The following is a 6,000-nucleotide window of genomic DNA, read 5'->3' as shown; positions in this document are numbered from 1 at the left end:
ATAATTGACTTTTTATGTCATGTTTGCAAGGACACTACAGATGGATCAGTAGAAGTTGGTATTATACACCACATTGGATAATTAAAAGGAAATCGGAATTGGAAATTGGATTCAAATGCATAACTGAGCTCAAAGAGTAATTAACGGAAAATTGGAAACTTTATGCAAATGCAATAAACTAAACTAAAAAAGTAATTAACTAGAAATTGAAAACTGGGTGCAATTGCATTAAACTAACGTCAGATAATAACTAAAGGGAAATTAGAAATTGTATACAAATCCTTGAAAAATATTTAATGGGAAATCGGAAACGGTATGCAAATACATCAAACAAACCTCAGATAATAATTAATAGGCCGAAATCGAAACCTAATGCAAATACATTGAACTAAACTCAAAAAATAATTAACATAAAATAAAAACCGAATGCAAATCGCATTAAACTAACCTCATAGAATAATTGGTGGGAATCGAAACTAAAATGCAAATGCATTGAAATAATCTCAAAAATAATTAATGGGAAATCGTAAACCGATATAATTGCATCGGACTAACTTCAAAGCATAAATAATCAGAGACTAGATGCATATGTATTGAACTAACCTTAAAGAGTTATTAACGGAAAATCGAAAACTAGATCCAAATGCAATGAACTAATCTCAAAGACTAATTAACGAAACATTGAAAAATGGATGAAACTACAATCAACTAACCTAAATGAATAATTATCGAAAATTATAAATGTGATGTAACTGCATTGAACTAACCTCAAAAAATAATTAACGGGAAATCGAAAACTTGATACAAATGTATTGAACTAACCTCAAAGAACAATTAACATAAATTCGGAAATTGGATGCAACTGCATTGAACTAACCTCAAAGAATAATTAACAAAAACCAAAAACTAGATGCAATTGCATTAAACTAAAATAAGATATTAACTAATGGGAAATCAGAAATTGATGCAAATGCATTGAAATATCCTCAAAAAAATTAATCTGAAATCGAAAGTCGAATGTAACTCAAGATCGCGATCGACCTAAAAGCATAAATGTCGGTTTTTTAGCCTTCTCATATGAGTAATTACGAAGTAATTAGAAACCCAAAATGAAAGTGAGTTTAAAAAAAACTCTTACATGTATGCAAACTATATAGAAATTGTAAACTATCGAACTAACCTAGAAAAACAATTAACAGAAATCGAAATTGGATGCGATGTATTGAACTAACCTCAAAGAGTAATTAACGAGATATTAGAACCGGATGCAAATTCAATAAACTAATCTCAAATACTAATTAACTAAACATAAAAAAACTGGATGCAACTGTCTTCAATTAACCTTAATGAATAAGTAACGGATATCATAAAATGGATGCAATTGCACCTAACTAACCTTAAATAATAATTGATGGGAAATCGAAACTTGATGCAACCGCATTGAACTAACCTCAAAGAATAAATTAATGAGAATTTGGAAACCGGATGCAACGTACTACATTAAACTAACCTTAAAGAATAATTAATGAAAAATCATAAACTTGATGCAAATGCATTCAACTAATAACCCTAAAATATATTTGTATTATATGTAGGGGAATAAATGTCTCGACAAATATAGTTTTGCATTTTAAGTAATGTTTATCATACTTTTTTATTGTGATTGGGAATGCCTTGCTATTCAAGTAGCTTAAATATTATCTTCACCAAATTTGACATTCTCAAAAACTTCAATCAAACTTCTATTGTTAAAACTAACAATGAAAAGAAGTCGATGAGTTTTATCAAAGTTTGATGCTTCCTTTTATAGAGAATGGTGCAAGAAATTTAATTGAGTAATTAATATAATTTTCATATCTCATAGCTATGCATAGTTGCTAATATTTTTTTAGAATAATTTAATATAACGGCACCTTAAGTAGAGGACACGCTCATGTGATAAATCTTTTCAAGTGAGAGTGGTGTATTCTTTGAGGATATGGAAACAATCAATCTATTTTAGTGATTTGTACACATTAGTACGTAAGAAATGAGTGATGATTTACCATTAAATCACCATAAATCTAATAAAACTATTATACAAGCTAGATCGAGTTTAAGATAATTCTATTTGAAAATTACGGATTAATATCCTAAACCACAAAGTGAAGAGGCTATCTCAATTTGATCCCTTAGTTTCCAAGTACTTATACACCATAATCATTGCTTCGGCTATCTCAATTTGATCCCTTAGTTTCCAAGTACTTATGCACCATAATCACGCTCATTAACATATTTCGGTTTATTTTCAATAAAAATATATTTTGATTCAAAAATTTGTCGCTAAATCACCATAAATCTAAAAACACTATTATACAAGCTAGATCGAAGTTTAAGATAATTTTATTTGAAAATTATGGATTAATATCCTAAACCATAAAGTGAAGATGCTATCTCAATTTGATCTCTTAATTTCTAAGTACTTATGCACCATAATCGCTGCTCATTAACATATTTCGATTTATTTTCAATAAAAATATATTCTGATTCGAAAATTTGTGTGAGACATTTTATAAAGCCTTTTCAGCACACAAAATATTTAATAGATCCCGGGCGTATGCCCGGGTCCAAAATCTAGTCTATATACTAAAGCAGAGACCTCTAATAGAAGATTTTCTCTCTCCTATGTGGCACTTTAATATGAGAGTTAGTTTTTTTACTCTCTTATGTGAAACTCTAATATGAAAGATAATCTTTTCTAATAGCCTACAATCTCACGTACATAGAACCTCTTTGGAGAGTTTTAGTGTATTTCTAATTCTTATATTTGAAGAGTTGGAGTGTATTTCCACTTCTTATATATTTGATAAGATAAACAAAATTGCTAAAAAATAGGTGATTTATAAAAGGTTACGAATCAAACATTTTTAGTGTTCCAATTCTTATATATTTGATCATATAAAAAAAATTGCTAAAAATATGTGATTTGTAGAAACTAATTCCCTATTACAAATCATACAATTTTAATAAAAGCACCGATTTATTTTGAATATATCCTTAACACGGCCTCAAAACATACTTAAAAACAATTATACAAAAAATAATATCACAAAATATATAATAGAAAATTTTTAAAAAAAATAACGGCAAAGCAATAATGACAAATATTTTAAAAAATATATAATACTGAATGAAACTAACGTAAAAAAATAATTAATGGGGAACCGAAAACTGGATGCAAATGCATCAAACTATAACCTCAAATAATATTTAACGAAAAATCGAAACCTGATGCAAATGCAAGTATTAAACTAATCTTAAAAAGTAATATATAGAAAATTGGAATATGGATACAACTACATTAAACTAACCTCAAATAATAATTAACGGAAAATCAAAACTTTGATACAAATACATCAAACTAACATAAAAAAAATAATTGTCAGAAAATCAGAAACTGGATGTAAATGCATTGAGCTAACCCTCAAAGATTAAATTAACGGGAAATCGGAAACTAGATGCAAATGCATTGAACTAACCTCAAAGAAAAATTAATTATAAATTAGAAACATGATGCAAATGCGTAGAACTAATCTTAAAAATTAATTAACGGAAATCGAAAACGGATGCAATCGCGACCAACTAATCTCAAAAATAAACCGGATGCAAATGCATTGAACTAACCTCAAGAAATAATTAACGGAAATCAAAAAACTGGATGCAAATTCATTGAAATAACCTCAAACAATAATTAACGGAAATCGAAACTAGATGCAAATGCAATTTTATCAAATAATAAGTGAAAATCGAAACCTGGATGAAAATGCATTAAACTAATCTCACAAAATAATTAATGGGAAATCGAAAACTGGATGCAAATGTATTGAATCGACCTCAAATAACAATTAACGTGAAATTGAAATTGGATGCAAATGTATTGAACTAATAAAAAGAATAATTAATAAGAAATCGAAACCGATGCAACTACATTGAACTCGATCTCAAAAAATAAATAACGGAAATTGAAAATTGGATGCAACCTGCATTGAACTAACCTCAAAATATAAAATAATCTAAAAAATCATAAACTAAATGCAAATGTATTGAACTAACCTCAAAACATAGTTGGGTTATATTGTGGTATTATCTCGATAAGTATAGTTTTGCATTTAAAATGGTGTTTATCTTATCTCTTTCCAGATGATTGGAAACTCCTTTGCTATTCAAGTAGCTTCAATATATATGAACTTCACCTTATTAGGCAATCTCACAAAACTTCAATCAAACTTCTATTATTAAACAACAAAAAATGAAGTTGAAGGGTTTTATCAAATGTGAGTTATTTTTTTAATGGAGAGTGAGGTTTTCATCTTATAAGAAATTTGATTGAGTGATTAATATAATATAAATATATAATAGTTATGCATATTTGCAAATATTTTTGAGAATAATTAATATAACAACACCCATTCATAGATAATTTTTGAATATTCCACATAGTGAGAACACCCGCTCATAAATAATCTTTGAATATTTCACATAGTGAGTTATGCATAATTTAAATAATAATTAATGGGAATCGAACCGGATAATCTTCGATGATCCCACATATAGTAAATCAAACATAATTTACTTTTATGTCATGTTTGCAAAGACACTACATATGAATCAAGAGAAGTTGGTATTACACACCACATTGAATAATTAAAAGGAAATCGAAACCTGATTCAAATACATAATAGAGCTCAAAAAGTGATTAACGGAAATCGGAAACTTTATGCAAATGCAATAAACTAAACTCAAAAAGTAATTAACTAGAAATCGAAACTGGTGCAATTGCATTAAACCGACGTCCGATAAAGATAATGGAAATTAGAAATTGGATGCAAATCCTTTAAAAAATAATTAACGGAAAATCGAAAATGGTATGCAAATACATCAAACAAACCTCATATAATAATTAATGGGAAACCGAAATGCAATTCAAATGCATTGAATTAAACTCAAAAAATAATTAACAGAAAATAAAAAACCGAATGCAACTGCATTGAACTAACCTCATAGAATAATTGGTCGGAAATCGGAAACTAAATGCAAATACATTGAAATAATCTCAAAGAATAATTAACGGGAAATCAGAAATCGGATATAATTGCATCGAACTAACCTCAAAGCATAAATAATCAGAAACTAAATGCAAATGCATTGAACTAACCTTAAAGAGTTATTAACGGGAAATCGGAAACTAAATTCAAATGCAATGAACTAATCTCAAAGACTAATTAATGAAACATTGAAAAATGGATGAAACTGCACTGAACTAATCTAAATGAATAATTAATGGAAAATTATAAATTTGATGTAACTACATTGAACTAACCTTAAAAAATAATTAACGGGAAATCGAAAACTTGATGCAAATGCATTGAACTAACCTCAAAGAACAATTAACATAAAATCGAAAATTGGATGCAACTGCATTGAACTAACCTCAAAGAATAATTAACGAAAAAACTAAAAAATGGATGCAACCGCATTAAACTAAAATCGATATTAATTAATGGGAAATCAGAAATTGATGCAAATGCATGAAATAGCCTAAAAAATAGTTAACTCGAAAATCGAGTCGGATGTAACCGCGATCGTCTCGACCTCAAAGCATAAATGTCCGCTTTTTAGCCTTCTCACATGAGTAATTAGGAACCCAAAACGAAAAGTGAGTTTATAAAAATAGAGTCTTACATGTATGCAAACTGTATATAGAAATTGTAAATTATCGAACTAACCTAGAAAAACAATTAACGGGAAATCAGAAACTGAATGCAGATGTATTGAACTAACCTCAAAGAGTAATTAATAGGAGATTGGAACCTGGATGCAAATGCAATGAACTAATCTCAAATACTAATTAACTAAAACATCGAAAAATTGGATACAACTGTACTAAATTAACCTTAATGAATAATTAACGGGAAATCATAAAGTGGATGAAATTGCACTGAACTAACCTCAAATAATAAT

The sequence above is a fragment of the Coptis chinensis genome, chromosome 2 (assembly GCF_015680905.1).
Source record: "Coptis chinensis isolate HL-2020 chromosome 2, ASM1568090v1, whole genome shotgun sequence".
In the NCBI taxonomy this organism is placed as follows: Eukaryota; Viridiplantae; Streptophyta; class Magnoliopsida; order Ranunculales; family Ranunculaceae; genus Coptis; species Coptis chinensis.
This window is presented reverse-complemented; position numbering follows the sequence as displayed.